Below are 17,534 nucleotides of genomic sequence, written 5' to 3' on the forward strand. Positions count from 1 at the left end.
ATTCAGTCCATGGGATTTATATGCAGACAATGGTGGTTCATTTATTGCTTGCTGTTACATAAGAGATGTTTCCTCAAAGGTTTACTAAGCTTGCTGCTATAAGGCTTTACTTTGGCTTGTTCCCTTGCTAACTTTTTCTTCTTTGTTTTGCTCTGAGAGCTTATTATTCTTTGAAGGCTTGGTGGCAAATGTTGCAGCAGCCTTTGGCTTTATTTTTGCTCAACATTTCTTCACCACAGATACATGGCTCACCCTTTTCCTTCCTAGGATCATTGATGCCCAGCATCTCTTTGGATAACCAAGTGTTTTGTAGTTAGGTTGCTCTTTATTGTGGACTTTCAGTTGGCCATCCCAAATCAGTTGATCTAAGTGGCCAAGTTTTGAAATACTCCTCAGAACTTACTTGTCCAAGCATATCCTAGTACAAAAACACCACAGGCATGTGTCCTAGGGTCCAAGCTATTGGTGCCTAGCCTTATCGTTTATTTTCTTTGCCACTTTTGGCTTTTTCTATTTTTTTTTCTTCTAGTTCATTTCATTCTCAAGGGATCTTAAATGGTACAGCCTTCATAACAACAAACCAGTTCACACTCCAAAGAACATATCATTATGTAGCATTTATTTTATGAACTATGCATTAAATCAACAAATGCCACCACTAACTTTCATTCTAACTTATGCAACATTGGATATTTACTTCCTAGTTCAAGTATTTCTCTTTTATTGAATCAAAAAGGTACAGGGGACAAAGCATGCATTTAGTTAGATGAAAGTGAATAAACACAAGAACACACTTAGGCTAGCATACTTATTTCTACTGGAACACTCAAGATGCAAAATGACTGAACTAACAGTTACTGTCGCGATGGTTACACTTAAACTTTCAAATTAGAACAGTTTAATGCTAATGGAATTAAGTGACAATACAACCTCTTGGTGGCTTCTCCTTCTTACTCTCAGCTGATGGTATATAGCCATTCCAAGAGAGTGATTGAATTCCTGCAAAGTTCATGGAAGTTGCTTGTCTCTCAAGCCCTTAGGTAATTGGTTAGTGTGCAGGATTGTCTTGTAGGCTTTTGAAGTTACTTTGGTGTGTGAACACCAAACTTAGTTCCTTGCCACCTTTCTCATGTATCAAAATAACTATATGTGAAATCCTCCTATCTTTGTTAAAAACAATAAAACTAAAGATTAGAAAATGGACACTGGCTAAGTAACTTCTCTGATTGCTTGGAGCTAGCAACTTTTTATGCAGAAGGTGAGAATGTGTTTTTAATTGAGATTTTGGTGGAACACCAAACTTAGAATTCTTTATTCTCCCTTAAAAAAATTTTTTTTGTGTACAACACCAAACTTAGCTTCTTGCAATACAAATAAACCACTCAGCCTCTTTATTAAATTAGCTATGAGAAGAAAATTACCTCAGGTTGGGTTGCCTCCTAACAAGCATTTCTTTATTGTCATTAGCTTGACATTCTTCTTGCTTGCTTAGTTTAGATTTTGCACTTCCTTTTCCTTGTCCCAGTGTCCTCCTAAGTACGGTTTTGCTCTGTGACCATTTGCTGTAAAATAACTCTTTGTTGCTTCATCTAATAATTCAAGGCTTCCATAAGGAAAGACCTTTGTCACCAAGTATGGACCAGTCCACTTAGACCTCAGTTTGCCAGGGAAAATCTTGAACCTTGAGTTATATAAGAGCACTTGCTGTCCTGGTTTGAACTCTTTTTTTAGGATCTTCCTGGCATGCCACCTCTTGGCTTTTTCCTTATATATCTTGGCATTTTCATAGGCTTCTAGCCTAAATTCATCCAACTCATTTAGTTGTAATAACCTTTTCTCCCCTGCTGCCTGAGAATCAAGGTTAAGGAGTTTAGTAGCACAAAAAGCTTTGTGTTCAAGTTCTACAGGGAGATGGCAAGACTTGCCATACAATAGCTGAAAGGGAGACTTTCCAATGAGAGTCTTAAAAGCTGTCCTGTATGCTCAGAGTGCATCTTCTAGCTTCCTAGCCCAGTCTTTTCTTGTGATTCCCACTGTTTTTTCTAAAATCCTCTTCAACTCCCTGTTTGCTAATTCAGCCTGGCCATTGGTTTGAGGATGGTATGGTGTGACTACTTTATGAATTACTCCATATTTGTGAAGGAGTTTCTCCATCTGTTTGTTGCAGAAATGGCCACCACCATCACTAACAAGACCTTTGGGTACCCCATACCTAGTGAAGATGTGCTTCTTGAGGAATTGAAGAACAATCTGAGCATCACAGGTGGTTGTGACTATGGCTTCTACCCACTTTGAAACATATTCCACTGATACCAAGATGTATTTGAAAGAGTAGGAAGGGGAAAAGGGTCCCATGAAATCGATCCCCCATAGATCAAACAGTTCCACTTCTAGAATAAAATTTTGAGGCATCTCATTCCTTCTTGTCAACCCTCCAGCTCTTTGGCATTCATTGCACTGATGAACAAACTCTCTGGCATCCTTGAAGATAGTTGGCCAATAAAAGCCGCTCTGCAATATCTTTGCAGCTGTTCTTTCTGGTCCAAAATGTCCACCATAGGCTGAACCATGGCAATGCCACAATATATCTCTCATTTCGTTTTTAGGGACACACCTCCTAATTACTCCATCAGAGCATCTCTTGAATAAGAAAGGTTCATCCCACAGGAACCTTCTTGCTTCGTGAATTAGTTTCTTTACTTGTTGCTTGGAGAATTCTTAAGGTATCTTCCTTCCTACTTTGTAGTTTGCTATGTCGGCAAACCAAGGCGCTTGCTGAACTTAAAAAAGGTGCTCATTAGGGAAATTTTTATTCACTTGCTGTGGTGTATCCTGATTGGCTTCTTGTGGCATTCTTGATAATTGATCTGCTACTTGATTCTCACTTCCCTTTCTATCTCTTACTTCAATATCGAACTCTTGTAGCAACAGCACCCACCTAATAAGCCTTGGTTTTGAATCCTGTTTAGACATTAAATACTTGAGAGCAGCATGGTCAGTATATACTATAACCTTTGAACCAATCAGATATTGTCTAAACTTGTCAAATGCATATACAATTGCCAAAAGCTCTTTCTCAGTGGTGGTATAATTTTTCTGTGTTTCATTTAACACTTTGCTGGCATAATATATAACATGGTGCAGCTTGTCTTTCTTTTGCCCCAACACAGCACCAATAGCAAGGTCACTTGCATCACACATAAGTTCAAAAGGGAGTTCCCAATCTGGGGGTGTGATAATTGGTGTTGTAATGAGTTTTCTCTTTAAAGTCTCAAAGGCATGTTTGCAAGTGTCATCAAAGATGAAAGGGCTATCAAGCATTAGCAAGTTGCTCAATGGTTTTGCTATTTTTGAAAAATCTTTGATGAACCTCCTGTAAAAACCAGCATGCCCAAGAAAGCTTCTTACTGCCTTCACATTAACAGGTATAGGAAGTTTTTCAATAATTTCTATTTTAGCTTTATCAACTTCTATACCTTTGCATGATACCTTATGCCCAAGAACTATCCCTTCAGGAACCATAAAATGGCATTTCTCCCAATTTAATACTAAGTTAGTTTCTTGGCATCTTTTCAAAACAAGAGTTAAATGATGCAGACAAGTGTTAAATGAATCGCCAAAGACAGAAAAATCATCCATGAAGACTTCTAAAAATTTTTCCACCATATCAGAGAAAATGGAAAGCATACACCTTTGAAATATGGCTGGGGCATTGCATAGCCCAAAGGGCATCCTTCTATAGGCAAAAATTCCAAATAGACATGTGAAGGAAGTCTTCTCTTGATCCTTGGGGTCCACCACTATTTGATTGTACCCGGAGTATCCATCCAGGAAGCAGTAATAGGCATGGCCGGCCAATCTTTCCAACATTTGATCAATGAATGGGAGAGGAAAGTGATCTTTCCGTGTAGCCTCATTTAGTCTTCTATAATCTATGCACATTCTCCATCCAGTCACTGTCCTAGTGGGGATCAACTCATTCTTTTCATTAGTGATGACTGTCATCCCTCCTTTTTTTGGTACGACTTAAACTGGGCTCACCCATGAGCTGTCAGAGATTGGAAAAATTATCCCAGCATTCCATAACTTCATGACCACTTTTTGAACCACCTCCTTCATGGTTGGGTTGAGCCTTCTTTGGGGTTGAACTACAGGCTTCGATTCTTCTTCCAACAAGATTTTGTGCATACAAACGGCTAGGCTAATGCCTTTGATGTCTTCAATCATCCACCCCAAGGCTGTTTTGTGAGATTTCAACACTTCAATTAACCTTGCTTCTTCTTCCATATTCAGGGATGAATTAATGATCACTGGCAGGGCCTCTTCTTCTCCAAGAAACACATATTTGAGGTGAGGGGGAAGGGGCTTCAACTCCTGTTTGGGCTTCTCCTTCTCCTTATCTTTAGTGGAGATTTCTACCACTTCCTCTTCTTGTTCCTTCTCCACTTCTTCTCCATGTTGCTCCTGATAGTTAGCCTCTAACATTTTCTCTATCAGACTTTCTATCATATCCACTTTCATATAGTTCTCTTGTTCCGGGGGGTGTTGCATTGATTTAAAAACATTAATGACCATTTGCTCATTGTGTACCCTGAAGATCATCTCTCTCTTCTCTACATCAATAATGGCTCTGGCTGTTGCTAGAAATGGCCTTCCCAAGATAATTGAATTATTTCCTTCCTTTTCTATGTCCAGAATCACAAAATCTGCAGGGAAGATAAACTCCCCCGCCTTTACTAACAGATTTTCCACAATTCCATTGGGTGTCTTGATTGATCTATCAGCCATTACCAATGACATCCTGGTGGGTTTTAGTTCTTCTATGGCAAGCTTTCTCATCATTGAGAGGGGGCATTAAGTTGATACTGGCACCAAGGTCACAGAGAGCTTTGTTGAGAACCATTTTGCCAATGGTACATGAGACTACAAAGCTCCCTGGATCTTTAAACTTTGGTGGAATACCCCTTTGAATCACAGCACTACATTCCTCGGTGAGCAGCACGGTCTCCTTCTCAAGCCAACTCCTCTTCTTGTTAATAAGCTCTTTTAGAAATTTGGCATATAGAGGCATTTGCTCTAATGCCTCCGCCAATGGAATGTTTATCTCCAACTTCTTGAAAGTCTCAAGGAACTTATGAAAGTGCTGATCCTTTGCTTCTTTGTTGAACCTTTGAGGATATGGCAGTGGAGGTTTAAAGCTCTTCTCTACTTGATGTTGTCCTTGGGTTTGTTCCTCCTTTTCTCCCCTTGAATTGTGTGGCTGGCTGTCCTTCTTTTTGAGCTTCACTGAGACATTTTTGCTTGTTGCCATGTCCTTGTTACTGGCTTCCTCTTTCTCTGTTGGCTCTTTGTTGCTGTCCATAGGCTTCTTAGTTGCTTCTTTGTTGTCCACCAATATCTTCCAACTCCTCAACTGAATAGCTTTGCACTCCTCTTTTGGATTAGGGATGGTGTCGCTTGGTAATGAGCTTGATGGTCTCTCAATAGCAATTTGCTTGGAAAGCTGTCCAATTTGCCTCTCCATATTCTTCATGGATGCTTCCTGGTTCTTTGTGGTCATCTCTTGGTGCTTCATCATTTTCTCCATTAAGAGCTCCAAATTGGTGATTCTCTGAGAGTCTTGTGAGATTGGTTGGTTGTGGGGTGTTGAGGGTTGATGGTAAGTGTTTTGGTTGGTGGTTTGATTATTGGATGGATAATGGTTAGAGTTGGGGTAAGTGTTTTGGGGTTTTCTATATGTATTTTGGTTGTTATTCTGCTGGTTGTTATGGTTTCTGTTTTTCCAACTATTTTGGTTTGAATTCCTTTGCCATGGCTGTTGAGTCTGAGTGTGGTTGTCTCCCCATTTGAGGTTGGGGTGGTTCTTCCAGGAGGGGTTGTAAGTGTCACCATAAACTTCATTTGATCCAGAATTTTGGTTGTGCATGTATTGGACTTGTTCCTGCTGCTGGTCCTCTTGAGTTTCTTCATTTGTCCCCCATGTGGTTGATGGTTGGTTGGTGCTTGCTGCTGCAACTTGGAGGCTATCAATCCTTTTGGCCATTTGCTCAAATTGTTGTTGAATTTACTGCTGCATCATTTTGTTTTGAGTTAAGATTGAGTCCACTCCTTCCAACTCCATCACTCCTTTCCTTTGTGACGATTTGTATTGCCTTTGGTGAGCAAAGAAATACTGGTTGTTAGACACCATATCAATGAGATTTTGGGCCTCCTCTGCAGATTTCATGAGTTGAACAGAGCCTCCTGCTGAATGATCCAAAGGCTCTTGAGATTTCAGCGTCAAGCCTTCATAAAAATTCTGCAATCTGTCCCACTCATTGAATATTTTAGGAGGACATTTCCTGATTAGAGCCTTGTATCGTTCCCATGCCTCATACAAAGGTTCAGCATCCATTTGTGTGAATGTTTGTACTTCAGTCTTCAATCTAATAACTCTTTGATGTGGGTAAAACTTGGCAAGGAACTTGCTCACTAGATCATCCCAATTGTTGATGCTGTCTCTTGGGAAGGATTCTAACCATTGAGTAGCTTTGTCTCTGAGAGAAAATGGAAACAACAACAGCTTGTAGATATCAGGATGTACACCATTGGTTTTAACAGTATCACAAATCCTCAGAAAGGTGGATAAGTGTTGGTTTGGATCTTCCAATGGTCCTCCTCCATAGGAGCAATTGTTCTGAACTAAGATGATGAGTTGTGGCTTTAGTTCAAACTTATTTGCATTAACATTTGGGGTGAGAATGCTACTCCCACAATGTCTAGGATTTACAAATGTGTAGGAAGCCAAAACTCTTCTCTGAGGTGGGTTGTTGTTCTTGTTGGCTACTCCTTCTGGTGGATTTCGTGGATTTGTTAAGTGTTCCTCCATGTCCTGGAATTCTTCTTCTGAATCCTCTTCTCCAACAATGCCTTTCCCTCTTTCTGCACTTCTTAATCTCCTAAGGGTTCTTTCGTCTTGTTCACAAAAGGTAGGTATAGCTCTCCTTGTACCTGACATACAAACAAAGCATAAGAATCACACAGAGCCAGAAAAACCAGAAGAACTCCACTCTATTGCTAAAGTGGGGTTTTAATTAGCTTAAGCAAAAATTCAAACAGTTAGCGGGTTAATCAAAAATTAAAGAAACAGAAAAGAAAAAGTGCTTGATCTAGACCTTCACTTTACTTAATCATTGTCAACCTAATCAATCCCCGGCAACGGCGCCAAAAGCTTGATGTGTGGAAAACGATCCAACACAAAACTCACCGGCAAGTGTACCGGGTCGCATCAAGTAATAATAACTCACGTGAGTGAGGTCGATCCCACAGGGATTGAAGGATTGAGCAATTTTAGTTTAGTGGTTGATTTAGTCAAGCGAACGAGAGTTGATTTGAGTGATTTGTATCCAACAGAAGCTAAATTGCATGAAATTTAAAGGGAGAGGGATAATCGACAAGAATTTAAAGTGCAAAAGAATTAAAAGAGCTGAATCTTAAAGTGCAAGTAATGTAAATTGCAAAAACTTAAATTGCAAGAAATGTAAATGGCTGAAGCTTAAAGTGCAAGAAATATAAATTGCTTGAATTATAAAGGGAATTGGGAATTGGGATTGTAGAAATTAAACAGGGAAAAGTAAATTGCAACAAGCAGGAACGTAAAAGATGAAATTAATTGCAGTAGATCTCAAATAGAAAATGTAAATTGGCTTGAAGAAGCATTCAACAGAAGAATTAAAAGAAATTTTCAGATCTCAGGGGTCAAGAGACTAGAAAACCAAATCTAGATCTCACTACCTTCCTTGATCCAATTCAGAAAGCAATTGCAACAAGTTAAAGATCAAAACAGTAAGAAAACTTGAATTTAAATCTCAATTCTCCACTGATGCAGTGAAAGAAACAAAAAGAGATCTCAAGGTAAGATTGAGACAGAATTTCCTCAATTCTCAACACCCAAGACTCAGTAAAACTTTGCAGAAAAGAAAACAAGAAACTGAAGAGGAAGAGAATTCAATTCTCCTCCCAGATCCAAGTTACAGTAAGTAAAATCCTCCAAGAGGTGTAAATTCAAAAGTAAAAGTCGACGTCCTTTTCTAAATCAAATTAACTCCTATTTATACACTTTCTTCTAATGGTCTTGGAGCCTTGAGTTTGGGCCTTGGCCTTGATGGACTTGGATTGAAGATAGCCCTGGTTGGTTGCTCTTGGACTTGTGAGAAAAACCCTTTTGCAATTTGGACTCTGAGCCTTTAAGTTTGAGTTAAAGTTTGAGGCAAACTTCAACTCAAACGTTGGTTTTTGAAATTATGCAGAAAGGTTTTTCATCTGTCATTCATGTTTGAGTTCAAGTTTGGGGTCAAACTTGAACTCAAACGTTCCCCTTCCACGATCACATTTAGTGCCAACGTTTGAGGCAAACTTGGTCGCAAATGTGGCCACCCCTGGGACGTATGCTTATGCCAACATTTGCCTCCAAGTTTGAGGCAAACTTGGTCGCAAACTTGGCCTCCCCTGATGCATATACTATGCCAACGTTTGCCTCCAAGTTTGAGGCAAACTTGGACGCAAACTTGGCTTCCCCTGGGTGCATATATTTCACCAACGTTTGCCTCCAAGTTTGAGGCAAACTTGGTCGCAAACTTGGGCTTCTCCAAGGTTAGTTGTTGCACCAACGTTTGCCTCCAAGTTTGCGGCAAACTTGGGCGCAAACTTGGGCGCAAACATCGGCTTCTCCAGGATATAATTTTGGACTCTTCCCAGGGTGGTTTTGCGGTCTTCTGCCATTCCCTTTCTTCAACTTTCCTCCAAGCCTTTTGGTCACTTGTCATCAATCAACAAATGCATCAAAGCTTTGCTAAAATCATGAGACTTATTATCATTCTTGACATATAAGCAATTATGGTACAAAATCTCATGAAAATGCATCAAATTACTCACGGTTGATTGAATCTCAATACACATGAATTTTTACCCAAATGGCTTACTTGTAACTCAAGAAAGTGTATAAAGCCTATTGAAAACAAAGGAAAATGACTAGTAAAACTAGGCTAAGATGCCTTGGCATCAATAGTGGCTGCTGGAGGTATGATATACTTCCTGTTAGGGACGTACTGGTCATCCCGTGGAATCATGGCCTTAGTGTCCCCAGCTTTGTAGGAAACTCCGGCTGCTGAGACTAGATCTGAAACCAAGGCAGGAAAAGGTAGGTTGCCCACAATCTGTACGTGTCTCATAGCATTTCGAATGTGTCTTGGTAAATTGAGATGGTGGTCTATAAGGATACACCAGAGTAAAACAGCCATATCTGCAGTGAAGGAGAACTCGTGAGTGCTCGGAAAAACGTAATGGGACATAATCTGTGCCCATACTCGAGCCTCCAAGGTGAGTGCTGAAGCCGATATGCTTTTAGGTCGGGATCGATGGTATCCAAAGATCAATTTGCTGCAAGGTTGTGCTATAACTATGAGAACGGCGTCCCACTCAAATTAGTATGTCTAGCGCTTGAAAGAGGCTTTTTGGAATACGTCCAATCCTTCTGGAGCAGGGGGAAGATCTAAAGCTCGCTGAATGGCCTCTTCTGTTATGGGAACTTGCTTCTGACGAACATAGACAGACTGTATGGTTGGCATGTGAAAATTGGAGTAGAATTCAACTACCCATGAAAGGTTAACCTGTCATGGCTGTCTCCGTAGGAATCTCCATTGTCTTCGTTCAATTCAGGGCTCAACAAATTCAGCAATGTTAGTCGGGAGGACGAGAAGGTATTCATTATTATAATTCCTCTCCGCCAGGATAGGGAACATCTGCTCACAGTAGCGTTTAGTGAACCGTACAGTGTCCTTTGCTGGAAAAGCTTTCTCTTTTTCGTCGACCTTGATGATCCTCTTGATTCGCTTTGTTGAGGGCTTTACTGCTATTGAAGATGGCTCTGCAGCTAGTGCTCTTTTGGTTCCTTTCCTTGCTGGTTGTTTGGGAGTAGCTTTCTCTTTACCTTTCTTGGTGGCCATCCTGAAAAGGGAAAAGGAAAGTAACTTTTAAAGCTAAGGGTTAGAGCAAGGAAGGGGATGGTATAAGTGATAATCAATGCACGGTAAAGAAGGATGTCATTAACACATGGTCGCGACTACATGTGAGAAGTTTATTAATGGAAATATAGCAAGTTCATGTTATGGCAGGTAAATGCGAGATGTTTATTGGCATGTTGGAAAAGGCATGAGTAGCATAGATTAAGCATTAATTACCCAATTTGATTATCAAGTGTTTCAAACTAACAACCTGATTGTATTGACAATTATATTCAATCAATAATATATAAAAAGGGGTTTTGTGAAAAACAGGCATTAGAGTAGTAGAATAATTTAGAAATAATGCACAATGCCATACGGGCTTTTTCACAAACACTTAGCATGCATGGTAAATATGTTATGGAAAGTATTGAATTTGAACATGCAAACAACCCTTAAGAAATAATATTAATTATCAAACAATTCCATAAAAATCCACAAGCAATTATAGAAGAAAATAGTTACCCAATTAAATTTCTAACACCAATTAAAATAATGTAAAAAGAAAAAGAAAGAAAAAGGAACATAGAGTATGAAAGTAAAAAGAAAAAGAAGAAGAAAACTTAAATAAAAGTAAGAATAATAATGGAAAAGTAAAAAGAGAAGAAGAAAAGAAAAGAACCTTGAGAATGGATGTGAAAAAGAGGGGAGAAAAAAAAGTAAGAATGGATAAAGAAGAAAGAAGGAAGAAGAAAGAAATAAGAAGGGAGAAGGAAAAAATAAGATTGGGGAAGAAAAGATAAGATATCTGGCGTTGATTTGGATAAGCTGTGCGGCACAGGCAATGCGAACACGTGCAGCACGTGGTCGCGTGGTTTGTGATATGTTCAGGCGACGCGGACCCGTGGATCACGCATTCGCGTGAAATGAACTGTGCCATTGGCGCGAGAGCAGCTTCGGGTACGCACAACTTTCTGTTTTATATGCGCATTGCCAAATTTTTGGGTGACGCGTGCCCATGGGTGACGCGCACGCGTGAATGGCCTCTTTTTGAAAAATGATACGGACGCGTGGGGTACACGTTCGCATGATAGGGCTTGTGCTTCTAGCACCATTCCAGCACCACTCCATCATAACTCTCTGCCATACACCTTTTTACATCGATTTCGCAGGGTTACGCGTACGCATGGGCGACGCGCACGCGCGGGAAGCTAATTTTTCAAATGACACGGACGCGTAGGGCACGCGTTCGTGTGGGCATGCTTGTGCCTAAGGCACGCCTCCAGCCACGCTCCTGCGTGACTCTCTGCTTCTTTTCTTCCTTGTTTCAAATGCACCTATGACGCGGACGCGTTAGCGACGCTTACGCGTCGTGTGCTTTTTTTTTAAATGCAGAATGCAAATGCAATTGCAGACTATATGCAGAGATTATGAGAAGAGTCATTAAAATAGAATAAAGTAAAATAAAACTAAGACTGAAACGGAACGATCATACCATGGTAGGTTGTCTCCCACCTAGCACTTTGCTTTTACGTCCTTAAGTTGGACGTTCTTCAAGCTCATTATGCTTCTGTTGGTTGGTCTTCCAAGAGGAAGACCTCTAGCTCTTTGTGATCGTTTATCTTTTCTCCATGATAAAGCTTTAGGCGATGTCCATTGACCTTGATGAATTTGGAGCTTGAAGGATGACGCAGGTGAAAAACTCCGTATGGCTCTGCCTTCTCTACTCTGTAAGGACCTTCCCATCTTGATCTCAGTTTACCTGGCATGAGTCTCAGTCTGGAGTTATAGAGAAGAACTAACTCCCCTAGTTTGAATTCTCTCCTTTTTATGTACTTGTCATGGACATCTTTCATCTTCTCTTTGTATCGCCTGGAGTTGTCATATGCTTCTAGGTGAAGATTCTCCAATTCAGCTAGTTGCAGCTTCCTTTCAGCACCAGCTTCTTCAAAATTCATGTTGCACTCCCTCACAGCCCTGAAAGCCTTGTGTTCCACCTCTACTGGAAGGTGGCAAGCCTTTCCGTACACTAAGCGGAAGGGGTTCATCCCAATGGGTGTTCTGTATGCTGTTATATATGCCCAGAGTGCATCTTGTAGCCTGGCACTCCAGTCCTTCCTATAAGGCTTTACTATCTTCTCCAGAATATGTTTTATTTCTCTATTAGATACTTCTACTTGTCCATTGGTTTGGGGATGATAAGCTGTTGCTACCTTGTGAACAATCCCATGCTTCTTCAGCAATCTTGTTAGTCTCCTGTTACAAAAGTGAGTGCCTTGATCACTCACGATTGCTCGTAGTGATCCAAAGCGACAAATAATATGGTTTCTAAAAAAGGAAACAATAGTGATAGCATCATCAGTACGGGTAGGAATGGCTTCCACCCATTTAGAAACATAATCTACAGCTAACAGTATATAAAGGTAACCATTAGAGTTTGGAAATGAACCCATGAAGTCAATGCTCCAAAGATAAAAAATTTCACAGAAAAGCATAATCTGTTGAGGCATCTCATCCCTCTTAGATATATTACCAAACCTTTGGCATGGGGAACAAGATCTACAAAATTCAGCAGCATCTTTAAAAAAAGTAGGCCACCAGAATCCACAGTCTAAAATCTTTCTAGCTTTTCTTTGAGGGCCAAAATGTCCTCCACTCTCAGAAGAGTGGCAGGCCTTTAAAATGGACTAGAATTTTGATTGAGGCACACACCTTCTAATTACCTGGTCAGCACCATACCTACAAAAATATGGATCATCCCATATATAATATTTAGACTCGCTTTTTAGCTTGTCCCTTTGATGCTTAGTAAAATTGGGAGGGAAAGTATGGCTAACTAGATAATTAGCTATAGGTGCATACCAAGGAACTACTTCGGATACTGCTTGTAAACTATCAAATGGGAAAGTGTCATTGATAGGAGTGGAATCATCCTTAATGTGCTCAAGGCGACTCAAGTGGTCTGCCACTAAATTCTGGTTACCACTCCTATCCTTAATTTCTAAATCAAATTCTTGTAGCAATAGTATCCAACGTATCAACCTTAGTTTGTACTCTTTTTTAGCTAATAAATACTTTAGAGCTGCATGGTCTGAGTATACTACTACCTTAGTACCAAGTAAATAGGCTCAAAATTTATCCAGAGCAAAAATAATAGCAAGAAGCTCTTTTTCCGTAGTAGTGTAATTAGACTGAGCGGCATCTAGGGTCTTAGATGCGTAAGCAATTACAAAAGGATCCTTACCTTCGCGCTGAGCCAACGCCACTCCTACTGCATGGTTGGAGGCATCACACATAATCTCAAATGGCTGGCTCCAGTCTGGTCCTCTTACAATTGGAGCTTAGAGTCAGGGTGATCTTCAGCTTATCAAATGCTTGCATGCAGTCCTCACTGAACTCGAACTCAATATCTTTCTCCAACAGTCTGGATAAAGGTAATGCTACCTTACTAAAGTCCTTAATAAACCTCCTGTAAAAACCTGCATGGCCAAGGAACGAACGGACTTCCCTCATGGAGGAGGGGTAAGGTAAACTAGAAATGACGTCCACCTTTGCTGGATCTACAGAAATACTAGTATTAGAAAAAACATGTCCTAGAACAATCCCTTGTTTTACCATAAAGTGACATTTTTCAAAATTCAATACAAGGTTTGAACTAATACACCTGTCTAATACTCTACCTAACTATCCAAGAAAAGGTTAAACGAATCGCCATATACGCTAAAATCATCCATAAAAACTTCCATACAGTTCTCAATAAGATCTGAAAAGATACCCATCATGCATCTTTGGAAAGTAGCCGGTGCATTACATAAGTCAAAAGGCATCCTTTTGTATGCATACGTTCCAAAGGGACATGTAAAAGTAGTCTTCTCCTGATCTTCAGGAGCTATATGAATTTGAAATTAGCCTGTATAACCATCTAAAAAACAGTAATGGGATTTACCTGACAGGCGATCAAGCATCTGATCAATGAATGGCAAGGGGTAGTGATCCTTGCGAGTAGCTTGGTTGAGACGCCTATAGTCAATGTAAACCCTCCATGAATTTTGCACTCTAGTTGTCAGGAGCTCTCCATGCTCATTCTTGACTATTGTGACTCCAGACTTCTTGGGCACCACTTGTATTGGACTGACCCATTCGCTGTCTGAGATGGGGTAAATGATATATGCTTCAAGTAGCCTGGTCACTTATTTCTTGACAACTTCTAAGATGGTGGGATTCAATCTTCTTTGGGGTTGACGGATGGGTTTTGATTCCTCTTCTAGATATATTCTATCTTCACAAACTTGAGGGCTGATGCCTACTATATCTGCCAAGCTCCACCCAATTGCTTTCTTGTGCTTTCTTAGTACACCGAGCAGTTGCTCCTCCTGTTGTGAAGTGTGTTCCCTTGCAATGATAACTGGCAACTTCTGATTATCCTCAATGTAAGCATACTTGAGGTATGAAGGAAGGGGCTTCAATTCCAATTTCTGCTCAAAGCTAGGCTTTGGATCATTCGGAGCTAGTGATAATGGCAAAGTGTCTTCATTATGTTCAGAGGGTGTCCCTGATGACAAGTCATCTTAGCCTAGTTTCACTAGCCTTTTTCTTTGTTTTTATTAGGTTTTATACACTTTCTTGCATTTTAAGTAAGTAATTTGGAATGGAAATGCATAGTTTCTTTGAATCAAAAACCACCATTTATTTGATGCTAAATCATGAGGTTGAAGCCAAATTTAATTGATTTTTAATGATTTATAAGCCTTGTGAATTTAGTGATATTTTGATTGGTTGTTTTGATTACTTGTAGGTGAAGAAAAAAGAAAAGAAGAAAAGCGTGGCCTAAGGGACGTTCCAAAAGAAGCAAAAAGCGTGCCTAAGGGAAGCAAAAGTGTGCCAACATTGAGGAAGAAGGAAGGCTAAGTTGGAAAAGTGAACTGAGCTTCACAAGTGATAAAAAGAGAAGGCAGGGTACAAAGCTCAGTTCACTTAGTGAACTGAGCACTAAAGAAAGCAAAGAAGCAACATAAAGCTTAGTTCACTAAGTGAGCTTTATCGGGGGTTCTCCAAAATTAATTCAAAGCAAACTTCCAAGGAGTGAAGCCTCAAGGTATCGAACTCATGACCCAAGGAAGAAAAATAAGAAGAAAATAGCCAAAAAGCTTCACCCAAGGATCGAACCAAGGACCAAGGGGAGGCAAGGAATGTTCCTCACAAAGGAAAATCATGAAGAATTAGCCAAAATGCTTCCTCTAGGATTCGAACTTGGGAATCCTTTGAAACACAAGGAAGGAGTGCCACCAAGCTAGCGAGAACATAAGCCAAGATGCACTCCGTAGGGTTCAAACAAGGGAACTCCACGAAAAGTAAGGGAGGAGCGTCCAACTCTTCCAAGAAAAATAGCCTCCACTTGCTCCCACCAGGATTCGAACCTGGGACATTGAGGCCGAAGGCTAAGCGCTGCATGGAAAGCTCAGTTGGTTTTCCCAACTGAGCATTACCTCCCCCCAAGCGTCCCACTCTTTGGTGCAACAAATGCTCACAAGGGAGCTTCTCATGCGCACCATGACACGGCCGTGACACACACATTGACGCAACAAGGAGCAAGCCAAGCGCACCATGACACTGCCTAGAGCTCAGTTCAAATTTCCAACCGAGCTCTAGTGTCACGCATTCAACCAAGGCTGGGACACGCACCATACTTGACACGGGCAGCACACTTGAGTGCTCAGTTGGTTTTTCCAACTGAGCTTACCCCTGGGAGGTGCAATATTGGGCTGAAAATTGAATTAAAATCCAACTTAATTCATTTCTTTACCAAATCAAAAGCCCATCCAAATTCCAAAATCCAAAAATAGAAAGTGTATAAATAGGATCTAGTTTGATGTAATTAGGACCTCGAGACTTTACTTTGAATTTTCCTTTTAATTGTCATTTTCATTTTTGAGCTTTTTACTTTTGAATTTAGATCTTAGAGAATGGGGAAGGAGAATTGATCTCTCTTCTTCCTTGTTCTTGCTTGAGCACTATTTAATTTTCTTGCTTTAGATCTTGGGTGGAGAATTGAAGAACTTCTGTTTCAATCTCACCTTGAGATCTTGTTTTAATCTTCTGCATAATTGAATTTCAGTTTCTATTTACTGCTTTATTCTTCTACTCTTCTGCAATTTATTTCTGCAATTTAATTTCCTGTATTTCTTTTGCAATTGTTCTTGTTGGATCAAGGAAGGATTTGAGATCTAGACTTGTTATCTAGTCTCTTCCACTCCTGAGATCTTCAACCACTTTAAAATGCTGCAAATTAAGCATTGTTTACTTTCTGTTTTTAAATTTTCTCAAGCATTTCTACTTTTCTGTTTAGATCTACTTCAATTCAATTAATCCTCTACTCTTCTGTTTATTGCAATTTACCTTTGCTTGTTTAAATTCTGCAATCCCAATTCCCAATTCCTTTTACAATTCAAGTAATTTACATTACTTGCACTTTAAGATTCAGCACTTTAACTTTCTTTGCTCTTTCATTTACTGCAATTTCCCCTCTCCCTTTACATTTCAAGCAATTTAATTTCTGTCAAATACAAACCACTCAACCAATACTTGATTCGCTTGACTAAATCAACCATTAAACTAAAATTGCTCAATCCTTCAATCCCTGTGGGATCGACCTCACTCATGTGAGTTATTATTACTTGATGCGACCGGTACACTTGCCGTTGAGTTTTGTGTTGGATCATTTTCCACACATCAAGTTTTTGGCACCGTTGCCGGGGATTGAAATAGATTGACAATGATTAAGTGAAGTGGAGATCTAGATCAGGCACTTTTTATTTTCTATTTCTTTAATTTTTGACTAACACACTAACTGTTTGAATTTTTGCTTAATCCAACTAACATTTCACTTTAGCAATGGATTGAAGTGTTATTGCCTTTCTGGTGTTGTGTGATTCTTATGCTTTGGTTGTATGTCAGGTACAAAGAGAGTTATACCCACATTTTGTGAACAAGACGAAAGAACCCTCAGAAGATTAAGAAGAGCAGAAAGAGGGAAAAACATTGTTGGAGAAGAGGAGTCAGAAGAAGAGTTCCAGGATATGGAGGAACACCTAACAAATCCACCAAATGGAGCTGAAGGAGCAGCCAATAACAACAATAATGCACCACAGAGAAGAGTTTTGGCTTCCTACACATGTGCAGATCCTAGACATTGTGGGAGTAGCATTCTTACCCCAAATGTTAATGCAAATAACTTTGAACTAAAGCCACAACTCATCACCTTGGTTCAAAACAATTGTTCTTATGGAGGAGGACCACTTGAAGACCCTAACCAACACTTGTCCACCTTCTTGAGGATTTGTGATACTGTCAAAACCAATGGTGTGCACCCTGACAGTTACAAGCTACTGCTATTTCCATTTTCTCTCAGAGACAAAGCCACTCAATGGTTGGAATCCTTCCCAAGAGACAGCATCAACAATTAGGATGATCTAGTAACCAAGTTCCTTGCCAAGTTTTACCCACCTCAAAGAGTTATTAGATTGAAGACTGAAGTGTAAACATTCACACAAATGG

General features: G+C 40.0%; 1 pseudogene; it reads right to left on the reverse strand.

Moving 5' to 3' along the window:
- Nucleotides 1-17,534, reverse strand: part of LOC148580996 (uncharacterized) — an 82,199-nt pseudogene that overhangs the window by 29,707 nt on the left and 34,958 nt on the right.

This window comes from Arachis ipaensis, chromosome B10, assembly GCF_059453495.1.
Source record: "Arachis ipaensis isolate K30076 ecotype BB chromosome B10, ASM5945349v1, whole genome shotgun sequence".
Classification (NCBI taxonomy): Eukaryota; Viridiplantae; Streptophyta; class Magnoliopsida; order Fabales; family Fabaceae; genus Arachis; species Arachis ipaensis.